The 21,416-nt window shown below is 28.0% G+C and overlaps 1 protein-coding gene across 4 annotated transcripts in view; it reads left to right on the forward strand.

Annotated features, from left to right (window-relative positions):
• Nucleotides 1-2,994: 2,994 nt before the first annotated feature.
• The window catches only part of LOC129981013 (ceramide phosphoethanolamine synthase-like), a 130,482-nt gene continuing 112,060 nt past the window's right edge, over nt 2,995-21,416 (forward strand). For 2 of the 4 annotated variants that reach the window (XM_056091604.1, XM_056091608.1), the window contains exon 1: nt 3,058-3,304. The gene's annotated coding sequence lies outside the window, so the exon portion shown is untranslated. Of the gene's footprint in view, nt 3,305-21,416 lie in introns of all 4 variants that reach the window. The other 2 variants (XM_056091606.1, XM_056091609.1) reach the window with 2 other exon arrangements.

Genomic DNA, 21,416 nt, shown 5'->3' on the forward strand with positions numbered 1-21,416 from the left:
TAAAAGTATTTTCAAATATTTTTTTTTTAATTAAGGGAGAAATTGTTTAAAAATAAGATTTTATTTTCATTAATTTAAATTTTAAACTGATGTAAAATTGGTTTATATCGAATAAGTGATTTCGATTTTATTTAGCAACAATACTAACATTTTGATTAAATTTTAATTAAAAAATATAATTAAGATTTCTGAAAACCCTTTCTTAGTAAAGACCTACATACTAAAAAGTAATTACTTGCATACTTTTACAGCTCTAATTACAACGGCTACGCCCTTTAAAGAATTTTGAATACTTTAATATGCTATCCTATAAGCAGAATACTGTTTTAATAAATCATTATAAGTGTGTTTTGGATTAAGTAATGTTTGAATAGAAAGAATAAATATCAAGATCAAGCTCGAAAATATCTTAATATATTACTTCTTACGTTTTATGTTTACCAGTGAGTGAATGTGAGGTTAATTGCCGCAAAACCCATTTTTGATTATACTGCGCCAAATGCATGGTGTAGTTCATGTTTATGAATATATGGTAGTATAATATTCAAAAAATTTGATCTCGAAATTTTAACGAATATTTGACTTTTTCTTCCTGAAGCAGGAAAAAAAAAAAGGTTGGATTTTTTTTTGTTTATGAGATAATGAACATTATAACTCAAGAATGGATTGAATAAACGAATGAATTTTGGTACAATATCTTAATATCAAAATTATGTCAGAACCAAATTTTGGTTGAAATAGATCTATTAGTTTTCTATATGTCTACCAGTACATATGTATGCGAACATAATAGCTCTAAAATCTAAGAAGTCATATAAATAAAATTCTGTTTGTAGACATTATATAAAAATTGTAGTTTTATATCATAAGGAATTTTCTAGACTGATCATTAATCTAGTTCGTAAACGCATTAATGACCCTATATGTCTTATTTTATGGCTATGGTGGCACATAAGTTGTGCTTCAGTGGAATCTCAAATGCAGAAATCGCAAAACTAAACATCTGGAACTCTTGGAAGCCACCTAAAAAGAACCAAGTTATCAATTAATGCAGACCTTCTAAATAAAATTAACTTCCTCTTACTGTTACCGTTACCGTGGAAATGAGTTTATAATGTTTCTTTGTGCTCACTTATTAAAAATATGTAAATCATTGAAATATAAATTTAAAATCTGCTCCTCTTTCCAGCGATAAGTATTGAAGAGTGTATTAAATATTTTTAAAACTATACAATTTCAAATTCGGATGATTATTCTTTAATTATCTAAAAATTTTTAAATAATAAAATTAAATAATAAAATAATAATATTTAAACCCGAGAGCATATAGCATGGCTAACAAGTTAAAATCATTGAATGGATCTTTTTCTGATTTTAAAATTGTATTTAAATATATTTTCTCTTTCCCAAATAATTGTTACGCAAGTTAAAACTAGATCCCATGGTGTTGAGAAAAATAAAACAGTGACAAAACGTTGAGGAAAAGTTTGTTATAATGCCTATTAAAGATCACATAGTTTTTATAGATAAAATTGTTTTATAGAATCTAGACAATATTATTTTTAGACATTCTATGAATGATATTGTTACTTTAAAATATGCAAGAAAGATTAGGCAGTCAAAGCAAAAAAATTTCTGAACACAGCTATGAGTGACATTCTTATATTAATATATGCACAAAAAGAAAGTTATTCAGCTTTGTGAAGTTGCTGTTTTCGACGCATCATAAATAAGTTATTTTCAATTTATATAACAAATATACACCTAAATAATTAATATATATCTTTATGCATTACAGTTTTTTAAGTTATCTTTTTTTCATTAGGTGTTTTTTAAATGCACTGAATAATAAGGAACAATTCAGATACTATTATTATTTATTCATTATTTTGAAAAGTGTTTCGAAATGTGAAAAAATAAACAACTAAAAAAGTATAATATATTTTACTTTCAAAAATTAAATATTTTATAAAAAAAAATAATATTGCAATCAAAACTAATGATTTTTTTAATCCCTTAAATTGTTAATATTAATTGCTTTTATTTGTTTAATTAATTTCATTAATAACTTTTAATTCAATAAAGTGTTTTAATTAAAATTATAAATGATTGTTTTAGATTTTTTTTTTAAATTTAGGATTGACGAGGAAAAATAATGACCAGTACAATTTTCGCTTTTTCACATCATTTTAGCTTGCTAATTTCAAACTTTGAGATATTTTAACAACGATAACGTAGTATTAGATAATAAACTTTTATAAATATTTATTTACAAGAAATTCTTTTGAAAAATACAACAGGTTCGCGTTTATTTTTGTTTACTAAGAGGGGCAACCTAACGGAAAAATTTTCTAACACTGTTTTAGTAAATCAATAATTTATGGGCACGATATCACTTGATAGTATTTGTCGAGCTTTGGGATTAAAATTCTGGATTTCACTTTTAAATAAGCAGTTCATTTTTAAAATAATTAATTAAAAATAATTTTAAATAAAATTAGCATGAATAGAAAATTCTCCTGTCCAAGTTTTGATGCATATATAAAGCGACAGGAGGCCCCAATTTAGATGAGATAAATCCAACTTTCAAATCTTCGTCTTTCTTAGAATAATAGTCCCAGATTTAAAAAAATGTCCCATTTTTGAATAAAATGCCCAAAGAAAAATTTATCTAAAGAAAAAAAAAATAGTAAAAACACACACAAAATATCTTATTAAATTTCTTAAAATCTTGCTTTTTTTTTTTTTTTGAAATGTTGAGTTTTTTTTATATGTTTTACTTATTTTTTGACATTTATTAAGAACTTCTCATCACCAGCTTTCATTTATCTTCATCTTCGACTCAGATAGCGATTCTAGAAATGTTTGGGATTAATTCCTGAAAGTTTAGTAACTTCAAATGGGATCCTAAGTTTTAAAAGTTTTCATTTCTTAAGTTTGGTTTTACCTTGGAAAAAGCGCTTTCTCGCCAAATGTTTCAACCCTGAATCTCTCTTTCATCTCCGGTTGTAACATTCCTCCGTTCTCAGGAGCACCGAGAGAAAGCAAGAGATACAGAGCATCCATTTCCTTATGGATAGTGGTGGGTGGAGGTTGGCTGGATAACCGCTTTCCCAAAACAACAAACGATTCAGGTAGGACACGTGATTATCCGTTTCAAGGTCTGACCACTTTTTCATTGTCGCTAATACGCATTCCAATTACTTTTGCCCTGTTGCTTGAGACAGAGCATGCCGTTTTCCTCGTGAGCCGAGAAAAAAAGTGAAAGAACAGTTAAAAACAACCTTAGGATATCAGCGTCCAGGTGATTAGCTAATTATTTTCTTTCTATCGCATGTTATCTTATAGTAACGCAATGTGCCGATATTATCTGTATTATCATTGCGCGATTCAATTAAATTGATAGATTTCATACTCTGCAACACTCATTTGTTTACTGCTATTTTTTTTAATTATTAATTCGTCCGAATTGCGTTTTGAATATCTTTTTAAAATTATTTATGGATCTTATTTTATTGATTTCGATGCGAAATTGAGAGTTATTAGATAATTGTTTCGCATTTGTTTTTATTAATATCCGTTATTTTTAAAATTTGTTACCATGGCTACTTACTATCGTGATTCATGGGGAAATTTCGTCATTATCAAATTCGATTTTTGTGTATTTTTTAGCGATATTTAAAAAGTTCGTACTTATTTTTCAATTACTGAGAAAAAAATTATGCTTATTCTTGATTAGGAATTGCAGATGAAAATACTGTTGGCCTGTAATAATAAAGTTATTGATATTTTTAAATTTTATATTGTTAAACATATAGGTACAATGTGACTAAAATTTTTGAATTTTTGTAATTATGTTAAATAAGATTAGCTGTCAAACGAACAAACATTTTAATAAAAACTTTTTATAATGTTACTTAAATTGTTAAAAAGTGAGCCAATTTAAAATGTAAAAATAAATTTTTATAATTGTCAGATGAAAGCAATTGTAAACATGTTTACAAATTGTAAGTTGTATATGCAGAATTAATAATTTCCCGCCGATTTGAATTTAGGCAATTATAAAAATTTGCATCAACAAATTTTAATTTTTCTCATGTTTAAATTTGTGATATTTTTTTTATTAAGAGACCAAGAAAATAATTAAAGTTATGAAAATTATTAAAACTTTATTGATCTGTTAAATGAATAAATAATAAAAAATATATTAAATCTTTAATGTTGTGCAAGTATTCAATAACTAAAGCATTATTCTTAATTTATTTGAGCATGAAGAATTATGGTGGAAAGAAATTATAAATAATATTTGAATTTTTTTATTAAATAAAATATAAGAAATACGGGGAAAAATTTTCAAATGAATAAAAGCAATGCACTTTTCAAATTTTTCTATTTTACACACTGCATAATTCTCACTATTTGTTGGAAAACTACCACATTCTTTATATTAATATCTCAACACTATATATGAGGAATGCAAAATATTTAATTGGTAAAAAAAGTAATTAACTTATTAGAGAGTTGCCTAAACTGACTTCAAAACTTTAATTCAGAAAATGAAAACATTTAACAAAATGAAAAAAGATTTTGTTATTATTTAGACTCAATTACACATCAGATTGTTTGAACTATCTAAGATTTGATTGAAACCATTATCTTTTCTATAACATACCTCTTCTGGGCTCAGATCTGAAACCGAAACCTTTCAGTCTTTATGAAACCAGCACTACTATTTAGTTTTTGCTGACTCTGTTTAGGGATTAATTGCAAAATTGTATATAAAAAATTGCATAGAAAAAGATACTTCTACAAAAGCTATATAATATTGATATAAAAATGAATAATAAAGTGAAGGATTTATTAACAAGTATATAATTGCACTTTAAAGTATGCATATATACATAAAAACAATAAATAGGCATGTTATAGACATAATACATAAATAGGCCTCATATCTATTGATTTTTTTTATAATTACAATCGTGTGTCTATTGAAGTCTCATTGTTCGTCTTGAAAATTTCGTTATAAAGAAAATTCTTTAAATATAAATTCGTAAATTATATTATTAAAACAAATAAAAAACAAAGACAAACTCGGTTATCCACTCTATATACTCTATGACCTAAACTGTAAAAAGAGTCTAAAATCGTAATTAGTACAGGATATTTTTTTAAAGAAATATTTTTGCATAAAAACGATGTATGCACATTATATGTAACATTTTTTTTTAAAAACTGTTATCCCTTTCATAATGCATTAAATTATATTAGCATTTCTTTGTTGTAATTTTTAAATAACCTCTTTGTTATTAAATGTCATCATATTTAACAACAAGTTAAAATTTTAAATATCCTCATCACTCACAGTGTTGTCTTCATCGTGTAAAATATTTGTAATGTGTCAGTAATAGTTATTAAGAAACATTTGTAATATGAAATATTTGTAATATGTCATATTCAGTGATCATAATAGTTTTTCTTCAATATGGAGAAAATCAGACCGTTCTTTCACTTCTTCAATTGTCCTCATGTCTTTCTGATCTAGTAATTTTTCGCGACAGGCCAATTAGTATTGGTTATGCCGGAACAGTAACTGATAAAGAGCCTCAAAATGTTTTTTAAAAAATCTTTAGAATTTTCGAAATAAAATATCACGAGAAAATTGCTATTATTATATAGATAGTAATATAGAGAGTATACAATAACTAAATATAGTTAAAGTATAAGATTCTGTAGGAAATTTATTTAAACAGAAACTTTTATTTTTTGAATAATGACTCTATTATATAAGAAAAATAAAATAAAATAAAATGCTGCAAAATTTGTAAAAGTTTTGCCTGATATTTTTAATCTCTAATTCCTTCTCATATCGTATAAATACACTTAACCATAGCTGTGTATTTACAACTCTTCTCGTAATTTCACCAGTTTTTTTTTCTTTTACTTTCGCGTATACGAAATAAATAAAAGAAAAAGGTAACCTTTTAAAAAATTGATCTTGAGTTGTTCAAAGTTTTCGTTTCTTATCAGCGCAGTTTTGAAATTTCATCTTTCTTTGCTATGTATTTGTATTTGGATGCGATAATTTAAAAGCACTATCAGCTAAATGGGTGAAATTTAGTACTTTGTCATTACGGCGGAAAGCAGAATTAGATCCCTCAAATTTAGTTCAGATCTTTCAAAGGACAATTGCAATTTCCTTTAATTTTATGTATTAATTGCGTATCTATATTTGAGTGACACAATTTAGTTAAATAAAATTTTATATGTTAATTTCTCATCAGAATAACAAACTTACATCTAATTGGACAAATTCCATCAAAAGTTAATTTTGTATAATCTCATTAGAATTTCAGTTTATGCAGCTACCTAGGGCCGCTAAGTTGAAAAGTATTGCAGACTAATCGAAAAAAATCTTTATTTTTCTAGTTGATAAATAAATAAATTTGTAAAACAAACATACGAATTTTATAAATTATAAAATATTGGGACATCTTTAAAATTTTATTTAATGTAATTGGTCAGATGTTTACATGTTTCATTACATTCACTTAATTAGTACCGAGTATAGTTATAAATACCGACGTTTGCTTTTGCAAATATTGTATAAAAATGTAGATTCTGCGTAGTTTTGATTCGTAATAAATAAAGAAATTAACCAAAAATAGAAAATTAACATTTAAATTCAGTTAAAGATGTGTTGAAATATGATATTAATTGGCATGTTAATAAAAGATCTGTGTGTTGCCTTTATGTTGCCCTACCTAGGACACAAGATAATTAAATCCGCCTCTAAATCCATGTAAAGTTTGTTCTTCGCACCAATTGTAGTACTAATTGAAAACAAATTACTGTATATCACTTAATCAAGATATCTTGAACCACATATGATAAATGACACTTATTTGTAGATGTATAGAGAAAGAAAGTGGAAACACTCGAATTTGTTATCAGTATTTTAATCGTTCGACTTCCATTAATAATGACTAAAAGAGAAAGTAGCACCGAATGTGAAATATATATGAACCCTCTAATGGAATAAATGAATCATTTTTTTATATAAAAAATAGACATTTCTAAAGACAGCGGAGCTTGATGGAAAGCGGAAATTCTGGAATAAGCTGTAAAACGACACCGGAACAGACGATGAGTCTACCAAAAGAACCGAATAAGCCTTATCTCCTTTAAAAAATAAACACAGCTGCTAACAGTTACATATAAACACAGAAAAAGGAACTATACTATCTTTAATACTACACATGTTCATAAAATTCACGGTTTTTGTTAAAATATTGATTTTATGTGATTTTATTTTTTACCGAATGTTTATTATTAAAATAATTTTTTATAGTTAAATAAATTTTGTTTTCCCTGTTAAATGTGTGTTTGAAATGTTACTTTTCTTGCAAAATGTTCGTTAAGTTTTTAATGATTAAAATTTTTACCATTCAGTTTTTACAAATAAGTTATTTTTCGGATTTACTTTTTTTTATATAGAATTCCTTTATTTAACCGGTTTATTTTGAGTAATTCCAAACATCATTATTACCGGTTTATTTTAAGTAATTCCAATCTAGTTACTTTAGATTCTTTAACCTAAAGAATCTAGAATTCTTTTTGAATTTCAACTCGATCGCAGACTTTTTGAATTTCATTTAAACTACTAGGGAAAGGACAGCGTCAATTTAAGACAATAAAATAAAATCCCAACTAATTTAGAGCTTGGTTTCGGTCAAATTTTTGATATTAAAACTTATTCTATGCTCGTAAAATTAATTGTATTTAAAGAAAATGTGATATGGAACTGGGATTATTTAATATATGGCGTGCCGTAGTTAGAGGGATAATATTTCCAGAGAACTACGGCATATTTTTGTGTAAGTCACATTTATTTGACTTTAAATATGTGTAATGTATGATTTGGAAAAATTATTTCAGTTTTATCAGTTTTTAACTTATTTTGAAGTCACTCACCTACATCATTGAAAAAGTTGTTTAAAAAACTGCTTACCTATCAGTCATAATATCAGGTACTCATATAAAATACATTGTAGTGTTACTCGGTACGTTGCGACGTGACTATGGAGGTGAAAATGTCCGTCTCACACATGTATGTGAAACGGCTCTTTGGAAAATGTTACCATGGTGTTAATAAAACACTTCGATTAAATTCTGTGTAGAGAAAAAATAAGGAAGAAAAATTCAGAAGAGAGCTTTTCTTGCCGTAAAATCAAAATATCACATGTAAATCGTTGTGTGTAAGAAAATTAAGTTATCAATATTCAGTTTAATTATGCGATGCGAGAAAATCTATAGTAATTCATTATTTCTTCTATACCTTGATAATTATATTTATTAAAATCTGTTTAAAGAGCTGTGATTATTTACTAAAACAAGATTATAACATTCTGTGTATAGTAAAAGTGAAATTGAAAATTTTAAGGGAAATTATTTTTGAAATTAAACGAATTTGTTTTTATTTAAAGTCATATGAGCTATTTTATAATGACTAAAAAAACGAGTCAAATCAAGACATTAATTTAATCTGGAATGCTAGTTCTGTTTAGTCGATACATATACTGCATCAGTTGTTTCCAAATTGGAAGAGTTGTGAGACTTTCAAAAAAAAACTCACAGAAAATTAATCCCAATTACTACTATTTATATCTACGAAATTGGTTTGTCAGCAGTTATTTCAAAATTCAAAGTTTAATCAATATGGGAAGAAACATGAAGGTACTTTTATCCAGAGAATGGCATGATTTGAAAGAATATATAGTAATTAATTATCTCATTATAATTATATTTATGAAAATCTATTCAATAAATTTTAGTGAGCCTTACATTTTTTTTTTTACTTTACTTACACACCTACAAAAATTTATTGACTATTTTGAAAAAAAAAAAAATAGATAACTTGGTGGAGTCATATATATATATATATATATATATATATATATATAGAGAGAGAGAGAGAGAGAGAGAGAAAAAGAAAGAATATATATATAGAAAGATATATATATAAAATATAGACATAAAAATATAACTTGTTGGAGTCATTTACTTAGGATGTTGTGGAAAAGTCTTGATTCAATAAGAGTACTAGGAATCGAAAAGTTCTAGAATTTCTGGACTGTATTACTGAATTTAATTTAAAGTTCCGATTGGACTGGGTTTTATTACTGTTTCCAATATTATGCTTTTTAAAAATGTAATAATATGAGGTAAGTAAAATTTAATGAAAGGATTTTTTAATTATTGTTTTCTTTATTATTTTTCCAAAAAAAGGAATTTAAAAATAATATTTAACATTTAACCCACAAAAAAAATCATTGAAATCCGTTAAAATCGCAGTAGAAATCAGCTGCTAATATATTGCACATTCATTAGCATAGCAATTTTGTTTTCACGCGGTGAGGAAAAAAGAAACATGGGAAGAAAAAAAACAGGGTGAGGGTGAGGAAGAAAGAAAGACAGATGGCGTCTGTCAGTCTACTGCGGATGAGTCAGCTTAGAGAATCCCGTTGAAAATCGCTTGTACAACATTTCTGAAAATGATAACAATGTCAATGTGATATTATTGGTTAGCTTCCACGTTTTGTTTACACAAATATTAAAAATTTTTATCTCTAAATGAAGCGTGTAAAATTCGGAGTAATCAGTGTGACAGCTAATGATTTGGACCCTGTTACTCTGACATGTGTAATATCATCTATGCAATTACTTATGTTATATAATATGTGATACTGATTTTTTTTCCTGATTTCTTGGTATTTATAGCATTTTAAAATGTTTGGAGAGATGATATGGATTTATATTTTCATTAATTGTTTACTTCTTTAAATAATAATAATTTAATTAGAATTGTAATATTCTAAAATATCTTAATATGCTTAATAATCGCCAAATACAAAAATTTAGCTTTATATTTAATTTTTGATTATTCTTCTCAGTAACGATATACTTATTAACTATCAAATGTTAAATGCAACAAAATGCTTGATTTCTGTATATTTTTCATAGAAACAATTTGATTCTGTAAAAAATGGGTGTCTGTTTGCAAATCTAAAATTTTAAAAAAGTATGAATATTTTGTGTATTAATCAATACAATAAAGTATGATTTATGATAGTATAGGTAAAATTTCATTCAATTGAATTTATGATAGTATAGGTAAAATTTTATTCAATGGAATTTATGATAGTATAGGTAAAATTTTATTCAATGGAATTTATGATAGTATAGGTAAAATTTTATTCAATTGAATTTATGATAGTATAGGTAAAATTTCATTCAATTGAATTTATGATAGTATAGGTAAAATTTTATTCAATGGAATTTATGATAGTATAGGTAAAATTTTATTCAATGGAATTTATGATAGTATAGGTAAAATTTTATTCAATTGAATTTATGATAGTATAGGTAAAATTTTATTGAAAATTCAATATTCTTGCTATTCAATATAATTTTGCTACTAAAAGATTATTATATCCATTTGTATTTTTAAAATTTTAATTGTATTTACAATATAATATTAATTTAAAAATCTAAATTCATTCCAACTATAATTTTATGCATTTGTTTTTGCACTTTTGAAACTACAAGACTTGTGAGAGGTATGCACAAGAGTTTAGGGAATTAAATGTATATTTTTGTAATAACTTATAAATTGAAATTTATCACAGAGTGTGATTTGTTTTACTTATATGAAAGTTAAAAATTGGTGCAAAATGTAAATTTAATTTAAAATTTCTTTTTCTATTAATTACTCCAGGCATCAGAAGTTGCGTCCTTTCAACTATTGATCTTTTAGTATTATTTTATAACTACAAAATACGATAACAGCATAGAAATAAACACAGCAGCTATATCAAATTGTCTATAAACTAATTTTTATAAAGATTTTGTGATTATTCTATGACACCAATGTAATTAACTTAAAAGAAAAAAAATGTATTATAAATAAAATATACTAGCAGCTAACAAAATATTTCAAGACTTTCAAGATAAAAAATATTCAAAACTCTCAAAATAAAAAAAAAAAATACCAATTTTGGTTTAAAATATAAGATTAGTTACACGCTGATGCATTCTCCTAAAGAAGTAAATTAACGATTTGGCTATGTTTTTAATAGAATAAAATTAAATAGAAAATTTTGTAATACATGAATATTTTGATTACAAATTAATTAGTTTGAAAGTGTCTGATTATTAAATGATCGGTTTGAAATATTTTTAAATGTAATTGTTTTAAAAAATAATTAATAAATTCAATGATTAAAGAATCTCAAAACTGCAAAAAATAAAACTTTTTAAAAGCATTTTCCTCTTCTTTTAAACTTTCTAAAGGAAAAATTAAAAATTATTTTTTGAAATTAGAATCACGTCAAGAAGAAAGAGTTGTGATGTTTTTACAGAATAAATTAAAAAATAGTCTGATGATACGAAGTACAGTTTTAATGACATGAAACATGCAATGACAAAATATAAGAAAAAAAGAGAACGAATAAAATCAAGTGAAAACATGGCGTGAAAACTCTGATTTGAAATTAAAATCGCATCACATCAAAAAGAAAGTGTCGTGATATTTTTATACAGAGTAAATTAAAACCTGTCTGATACGCAAAGAATAGAATTACTGACATGAAACATTCAACGACTTTTAATAACAACGGAAAAGGATAAAAAAAAGAATGGAGTTAAAGACATTGAAGATTTCTAATTAATTTTATCATTAAAGTTGGAAACAGAACCTTTTGCAGATATGCATCGTTAAATTTTAAATGGGTAGATAAATTTTCATAAATCCTTGGCTTTATTCAAACTTCCTTGCAGTCAAAATAAATTATTTTAAATGAATTCGAATTTAAATAAAGTGTTGCTAACAACTATATTATATTAGCATCGAAGAATATTATTAAAAAAGGCACTGTGCGATTAGTTTTATTTGTAAAAGGAAATAAGTTCATTTTAATGCATAAAAACAAAAGAATCTCTGGAATACAAGATATTAGAAAGCGAGAAAGAATGTGAAATGTCTTGAATTTACAATTGTATATTAATTTTATTTGATCTTGTTCGTTTTTGTATTTTTTATTTAATGAATTTTAGTTTCTTAAATAACTGATCGCGAACCACAAAAATTGTATTTGCATGAACTTTAAAGTTTGACATGCTTGCTGCATAGCTTGAGCTAACTTCACGCTGAACAGGTTATTTATATTCTAATCACGAACAAGAACTCATATTCCTAGTAAGTTTTTATTAGAGTAACATGGTAACCTATAAAAACTACTACCTACAATCACAGAGTAACCTCTTTTTGCAATCCAAATTAATGCATTGGCTTTGAAAAGAGTCTAAAAAATAAACCCATTTGATCGTTGCAATGAATATTAATTTTCTACAGATAAAAGTGTTGCCAGAATATTTTACTTTTATTTATGTTTAAATTTATTTCCTTGTATAAAAAATTCTGTCTACTTTATGAAAGCATCAGAAAAATTTGCATGCATATATATGGTTTATTATTTACTCTAAATTAAGGAATTTTTGTTCATGTTTCATTTTGTATTAAGCAAAAAAACAAAACAAAAAAACAAGAAGTTAAGAATTTAGTTGTGTTTAAACATTAGAAGTGTTAAAAAAGCGTTAAACGAAAGAAAAATCGTTTGGTTGAATTGATTTGGTCTCCACACAAACACAATCAATCCAAGAAAACGATTTTTCTGTGTTTATTTTGAAATACTCAGTTGGCAATAAAAAATTTGAAAATTATTACTTGAATGAAACTTGATCACTCCACTCTGTAAACCTGAATCACTGCAATATCTGTAATGTCCTTGATAGAATTTTTAAAAAGAAAAGTCAGTCCCGTTATTACAGAGATAAAATACATAGAAATATCTTAGGTAAGTTAGAACATTCAATAAAACGATGCTACTACCGGTTCGTATATTTTTCTTTTGTTTCAAAATCTGGACGAATTAATTATTTTTGTGGCACATAGAATAAATAAATAGAAAATCTACAATAAAATGTAAATAGTTATTCTGAATTATAGGAACTAACGGAAGTAGCATTATAAGTACAAAGCGGACCTGTTTTTTCTATTTCCATTATTATTTTACTAAACAAAACAACCTGTTGTATTTGGTTTATTGTTCCATTTTCAGAAATGAGAAAGAACAATTGATTTTTTTAATTATGTTGTATATTATGTACAGAATATATTAATTACATTGTCTGATTGTATTTCTTTTTTTTTTCTCCTATGGAAATTTTGTGTACCATTTTCTCGAACAGCATTAGATTTTCGTTGTTTGGCATGCCATTCTAAACACAAAATAACAAATCATTTTAAATTTTTCATAAACTTTTGTATATATTTTTGATTTTTAATCAGTCAGTTGATTTTTTTTCCTAATTCATCTGTTTATTATGATGACTAAATGAAAAAAAAAAAAGTCGATGTATCAGTTGATGACCTTGAAGCAGCTTTAAATAACTAATCAGAAAAAAAAAAAAAAACCTTGACTGCGGATGTTATTCTGTATTTCATGAGATGGCGTGTTACAACTGTTAGAAAGGTCAATATAAGGTGGGAGTAAGTTGTTGTTACGAACTTTGAAAAAAAAACATAACTCTATTTTTCAGTATAAATTCATTCTAAAGGTGTTAGCGTTTAGTTATTTAGTTTGCCCATCGTATAGCTTATCTTATACAATCAACAAACAATTTTTTTTCACAATAACTTTTTAGTTATAATATTCAAATAAAATAGGATGATTCTATAAAAAGGTTTTTTTTTAAACTTCCCTTTCCTTGTTATTTGATTCCATTTATGTCTTATAAATGTTACGTGCATAATATCTGCAATACCTGTTTATGTCATGTTACTGCAATTCTAATTCAATATGAATTGTTCTTCGTTCAACATTTTATTGAAACGACTTCCATTCTTTGAAAAATCATATAGGAAATTTTTGAATAATAGCGTCTGAAATATTATTATTTTATGCATTAAAAATAGTTGTTTTAACTGTATTTGATTATAAACGCAGATTTCTAATAAAAATTTACAATGTGCAGTTTAATTGTGTAGGTAATATTGAACATTGAATGAACATAAGGATTTTAAGCTGATTTCATCACTTTTGTTCATTTTTAAAATTATGTTAAAAAAACAATGTAATTATTGATATTACGTAAATTATTCTCATTTCTTTTATGATACTGCATTGAAAAAGTTTTTCAAGAATTTTTATTTAAAAAGCTTTCTAAGAATTTCCAAGGCTGTATATTTATAAGCTGATTTTATCACTTTTTAAAAAATTATGTTAAAAAATCAATGTAATTATCGGTAGCATGTAAATGATTTCCATTTCTTTTATGATACTGTATTTTAATACAGTATCATAAAAGAAAAAAGAAGAAGAAAGTATGTTTGGAAAGTTAAGTTTCCAAAGAAATTTACTCTTATTTTGCTGGGTTTACCAAGTAGCCACGCAATCTTCTGAGTATAACGACTTCAAATAGCTTCTGGTTAACTGTGCCAAAATACTCCCTTGGCACACCTTTTACTCTCAGTTGTAAAGCATAAAACAAAGTTGCTGAGTTCTGTGAATAGACTTTCCGAGTCTTTAATAAAATTGCCGATAAGTGTAAAAGATATCTTACTTTAGCTGAGTTGTGCAAATTATTTGATTTCGAGTCAGCAAACAAGTCCATAAAAATATTTTTTAAGACTTTGTATCTATATTCGATGCATAAATTTAATAAAGATAAGTTAATAATCATACTTTAATTGGCTCTATTTATTTTGAAATTAAACATGATATTTATTGTTTGCCAACAGATTGTTAAACCCTCCGCGCTTTTGCGTATGCTGTAGGATGGGTTTAATTTGGCAAAATAGGGGTGAGAGGAAAGGAGGAGATGTTTACATTTAACAATAATGTAAATTATAGAAATAGTGCTCATCCTTCCGTGTGTCACCCCTTAGTGAGACAGAACCGCCGAAAACTGGTCGTCTCAGAATATTGAAACGAATAGTATTTATACTTCTATTTTTTTCAATAAATGCGTCACTAGGACTTATTTATCTTGCCGAAGTAGCACAAAATATTGTTCAATTTGTGTACAACCATGATGTGATATTGGGGAAAAAAATCCCCCAAAACCACCTGTTGAAGTAGCACAAAATATTCAATTTGTGTACAACAATGATGTGACATTGCGCAAAATCACTAAATCAATAAATGAAATGAAATGATACGGTAACAACAAAGGAAACAAAAGTTAAATAATCAATATGAAGTACTAAATTCGAATTCGGGACAAATCAGGAGAATTTTTAATCCTTTATAAAGAATCGGAACTTCTTTCTTTCTCCAATCAAATTTTGTGATCATATTCTACATATATAACAGACTTTGCTTGTAAAGGTCAATTTGAAACAAAGCCAAAGTGATCATTATATCCGAATGATCAGCATATTCAAAATTCTTTAAAAAGTACACAGGCATAATAAAAAGTACAGACTATACAACATCATTCGTATTATTCATTTGTTTTAACTAGAAATAGGAAAATCAGTGCAATGCATAGTTTGATACATATCGATGCATATTTAATTTTTATATTAAAAAGTTAGAGATTATTCAGAAATCAAGTATTCATTGGATAAATATTTTTTATGAGTTATGTCCAAACAAAGATTCATGCAACACGATATTGGATTGATTTTCTTGAGTCCAAGAGCTGGCAGAGTTTCATGTGTTAATTATGTTTTCTCTTTTGAGTCCTCAACCTCATTTTTCTCATAATATATGCGGTAATTTCTCCGATTCATGATAGATTGTTTCTTCAATAAATTTTCTTTTAGTTTTTTTTCCCTTCTAATTTATGTTAACGTTGATCGATGCCTCATATTCTTCGACTGAAAGATATGTTGACTTTTCAGCGAATCAGGTCATATCTAATGTTGTTGTTGTTGTGACTTATGGCACTTTAGAAGCCCACTGACAGTCATCTACCTGCGATTTACGCCGTGTGAGCGTCTCTTGTTTTTTCTGCAGCTAGAACTTCGGCCAAGAGTACGCTTTAGCTACTTCATGCGTCACATTCGCTTGCACAACCTTTTTTACAGGGGAGCACATTCACACACCTCACAGATAGAACACAGAAGAACAAACCATGCTCGAATCGGGACTCGAACCCGGGACGCTTAGATCACGCGGAAGACGCGCTACCCTTATGCCAGGATGCCGGCTGCCATTCTCTTGAATGGTCCTAATAAAATCTGCATGTCGAACCATTAGTACATTAATATTGATCACTATAAGTGAATTGTTGATTACTAGAACCGTCAGAGTTTGTATGTACTTAGATACGGGATGTCCTTTCCTCGCTATTTCGATCAGTGCAACCGATTGATGGTTAAACTCTTTTCCGGAAAGATCTTTCAATCAACCTCTTGATAGGTCATAATAACTCCTGTATGTCGAATTCGATCATTACCAGCGAATTATTGATCACTAGAACCTAACCTAAAGAGAATGAGAATTCAAAATTCACTTCATTTTTTCTTAATTTTAAACTATTATCATTTTATAAATTAAATCCTTATAATGCATTTTTAATATGAGACTTAAATTTATGTTAATCAATGTTTGAGGCAGTATAATATATAAGTTATGTTAGTAAAACTTTTTGTCTGGAAGAAATGGCCGGAGTGTGGGTCTACCACTTCAGTCTCTAAGGAAGTTTATTTCATTTAATGTTTATTTAAATATAGCTTAGAAGCATTTAATCGCATGCTTTATAAATAAAATATCCATCAACTTAATTTCTGTTTCTTTACTGCCAGAAACTTTGCCTCAGAATGGAACTGACATAACACATATCACTTGGATTTTATTCCATCTGACATTGACCTTGCTGTCGGAATTGAATCAGGAATAATTATGCCTGTTGGGAATTGCAAAAGTGCGAAAGGAACAAGGAAAAAAGAGACAAACCTCATCTGACAAATTGTTCCCCTCATCAAATGGGAAGAGAAAGAAAGGTAATTGGTCCGAGCCGTGTGTATGTAAGGGGAAGGGGCCTCTTGGGAGAATGGACAGTGGTTGTCTCGTCTGTCTTCCCGTTCCAATCATGCTGATGGAGTTTCTAGATATATTGTACACTTGCATAAATCTCTGGTTGATATTTTTTTGCAGAAACGTACAAGATAACCTTGTTTCAACCAATCTGATTAGATAACGAGTGGTTTCAATTAAGACTTTATTTTTCTGTTAGGTAAATATTGTGTGGAGTATCAATATTCTTACAAGTGTTAAGTTTAATCATAGTCTTATGCTGTATTTATATTTTTATCAGAAGAAAGAGTAAATTTTAGGAAATAATTTGCATAATTTCAAAATATATCATTTCATAAATAGTTTTATAAACGACCAGAAAACTTTAAAGATGGAAATTTGAAAATCGGCTTTCTGCAATTGTGCTTTAATTTTGTAACTGGTTAATTCAAATTCGAAAACTAAATTTTTTATGCGTTTCTTTTTTTGTAGTGAAATTTCTTTGAAGATTTTCGTAATTTCAAAGAAAAAAACTTGTGAAAATAGCATTGAAATACGGTGTTGAATAAACTAATCTATATTAATAAAAAAAATTAGCTAAAAAATATGTGAGTACTTAAAAATTATCATTTGCAATTTTATAATTATTTTGAATGAGATTTCACTGGTGTGAATGTTTCTATAGTTGATTAATCTTTTTTTTTATTTACTCTTTCTGTTTTATGGCTCTGATTAAAAAGTTTTCTTCCGTAATCCCAGCAGATAATAATAATTTAATTTAAATACCCAGAGGATTTTAAATATCCAGCGGAAATTTAAATTTGAATTTTTACAAACGCAAAAAATATTTCTGATTTTTTTAAAACTTTAACCTACAAAATTTTCGTATATATGAGGCCATCCTATCTCGGGAAGACCTAGCCTATCTAGCCATTCTAGATGACCACGCCTATCTGAGGAAGATCACGTGACTTCAATGGGACATTGACAAATAATCGTCCCATTGGGACAACTCTTTGCCATCGTTCCGACAACGTTGTTTCAACTGTCCTCATTAGGACAATATTGGAACTACAGTAGAAAGACAACTACTGCACACAATATTTAGCTTCGTGTGAGCTCACCTTAATATACCTTCTTTTTTGACTTAAAGTCATCCGCATTTACTATCATAAAATATTAATCAATAAAAATGGGAAGTTAAAGAAAGATAAATGCATTGTTTATATTTCAAAAAGTGCTTGGATTTGATTTATTAAATCAGATTGCATTCATAATTTTTATTCCAAGAACTAGATAAATTTATATTGGCAGAAAGGATAAAAACATTATTTAATAAAAGTGTCAGTAATACGAATTATACTATTGAAAGAAGAATTGGACTAATTTATGTTGACAGAAGGTTTATGATTGAATTATTATCGAATCATTATTACAGTCACGGCCGGCCATCTGGGGGGTGCGGTGAGTTCTATGCACCGGGGCTCCGCGATTGAGAGGTGCTGCTGTGATTAAGAATTAAAATAGTGTTCTGTCCAATAATAGCGTTTATACATACTGAAAGTATACGTTTGTTCCCATGTGGCTGGCTGAACTTCGACTTATGCTGTTATTGGAACCCCCCTATAAAAGAGGGGGGGGTTCATTTATGAATAAGGAGATCCCATTCAGACATGTTGAAATAGAGCGGCGCTATTTCTGGGACTTCAAATAGACTTCTAAATCATCAACTATCTTCTTTTTTTTCTACATCTGATGTAATATATTTTATGTGTGCATCTGTGCATATTTGTTTATATTAAGTTATTGATACAAAAAGTAAAACGAAGATCAATTAAACGATCAACTCCTAGCAATGAACACTGCATTACTTCTTCACTGGACACGACCAGAATAAGAATTGAGGAAGAAATTTAAATGGAGCAGTCGACGGATTTGGAAATATATGAAGTTTACTTTATATATTATAGTCTAGTGCAAGTGTGCAAATATTATTAATATAAAGTAAGTGGATTTACAGTCACTTATTTCACTTACTAGGTAATAGCGTATAGTATAGCATATATTCATTTGATAATTCATTCTATAAACTGCTTAATGGATATAACTATGTCCATGCCAATGAAATATCGTTCTGGGTGTCAAAAAAGAAAATTATCAGAAAAGGAAAAAGAAGAAAAGCTAAACTTCATAAGAAGTCACAAGTAGATCGCTTTTCTTGGCTTCGAAGTAATTCTGGAAAAGAAATTACTTCAACCTCAGAAATTACAATTCAAACTTCAACTGGGAAAGAAATTTCTATTCCAACTACACAGTCTTGCAATGAAAATGTTGAAACGGTGAAATTTGTTGAAGAACCGTGTGTTTATACAAATATAACCGAATCAGAAAATAATGACGGAAATGACAATAACACATACGATCAAGAGAATATAAATGTTTCTGGTTTATAGCCAAGTATTATAATTGATAAATTTAGAATGTTTTGTATTAAAGCAGACCTGTACAACACAATGGAATTTTTGCTAATAATGCTAAAGGTAAATCATTTTCAACTACGTACTACTTTAAAAAATGCCAAATGGTGAAACCAAACTTCGCAGATGGTTAATTTATTCAAAAACGCAAGACTCCGTGTTTTGTTTTTGTTGTATATTGTTTTCCAAAAGAAGAAGAGATGACCAAACTACACGATTTATAGGTGGCTATAATAACTGCAGAAAACTCTCGACTGTAATCCAAGATCATGAGAATTCTAGTTTTCATTTTAATTCGTTTATTAATTGAGAAGAATTACTAAAATTACTAAATTTACGTTCAACTATTGGTAAAACAAATCAAGTTAAATGGTTCTATTTTTCTAATCTTCCACTTCGATGAAATTGCGAAATAAAAGGATAGCCTAATAATGGAATTTTTTTTATATTTGATCGAATTATTACGTAAATACAACCCTGTGCTAACGGATCATATAAACAAAATAATAAATTCTAAAAATAGAATTGTGCATCATTTAGCACATAGTTCAATACAACAAATTATCTGTGCATTAGGAAATGAAGTCCTTAACAAAATTAAACATGATATAAAAGCAGCCAAGTACTATAGTATTGAAAGGGATTGTACTCCTGATATTTCTCATGAGGAACAAATTTCAATCAATATTAGGTTACAAAAAATTAGGGCACCAAATGACTTCTTGACTTCTTGCACCCAGGCCCCTTTGAAGAGAAAGCCGACTCTGGTCCTAAGCCCTTTAATATACTTTGTCATAACAGGCTATAAATATATGGCGACGAATTATGTTATGAATTTGTAAATTTTTGTCACTATAATTTTTCAAATTCAAGTCATTATAAGATTCCTCCATCAAATTTATGATTGTCAACGCTACTGATTTTCTGTATGTGCGAGTTCTACAACAATTCTTTGTCAAATACATATTTTAAATTCTTTTTTATTTTTTAGGATAAATAATATATAATTCTTATGTATATCTAAAAAAATATTGCAGTTATTGTTACTATAAGTACATGTTCTGCGTGTTCTGAATTTGATGCTTGTAATGAAATTTTGGGGCATTAAAACGCAAAATCAAAAATTAGGTGTGTAGTTTTGTAAAACTAAATAAAATTTTCATTATTTGTTTCATATTTGAGTAGCCTCTTAGCCGATGCAGTTCCAAAGAACTGCACCGTTGCCCAGGGAACACCACGTGGAGGTGGGCTACTTTCGTTCCCCGCCCACCCACCCTCCATCGCTGCATCCGAAGACAGTTCTGATCTGAAAACTGCATCGGGCAGCTGACGACAGTTTTGATGTTAAACTGCGTCCTTCTGCGACCGGTATCTCACTGGAATATCCAAGGCTAAGCAGAACTGGTAGATCGCAAAGGATTCTACCACTGGCACTCCGACAGGAGCCATCCGTGCAGGCAAACCCAAAGCAGAGCACAGCTTGTAGACCATATAGGATTCTACAACAGTGATATCTGACTTCTGGGTAGCAGATGGAGCCAGTTTCGCTGGAAGTTCTAAAGCCTGGCATATCCTAAATACCATGTATGAGCGAACCACTGGGACGGATTCTACTCTAGTCGCAGGTGGATCAGATGGTGTATCAACATCTTGATCCAAATCGGGATCGAAAAACAGATCTCCGATTGAGGGTAAGTGAGGGAACATGTAATATTTCAACAGTTCCAAGATCGTCCATAGGACGATCCATCCAATGATGGCCGTAGCCTCATTGAAATGTTCACAAAACACACCAAGCATAGCTCAGCAAAAAAAAAGTCACACAACGATCAGTTGCAAAAAGAGAAATGATTCT

Source organism: Argiope bruennichi, chromosome 8 (assembly GCF_947563725.1).
Source record: "Argiope bruennichi chromosome 8, qqArgBrue1.1, whole genome shotgun sequence".
Classification (NCBI taxonomy): Eukaryota; Metazoa; Arthropoda; class Arachnida; order Araneae; family Araneidae; genus Argiope; species Argiope bruennichi.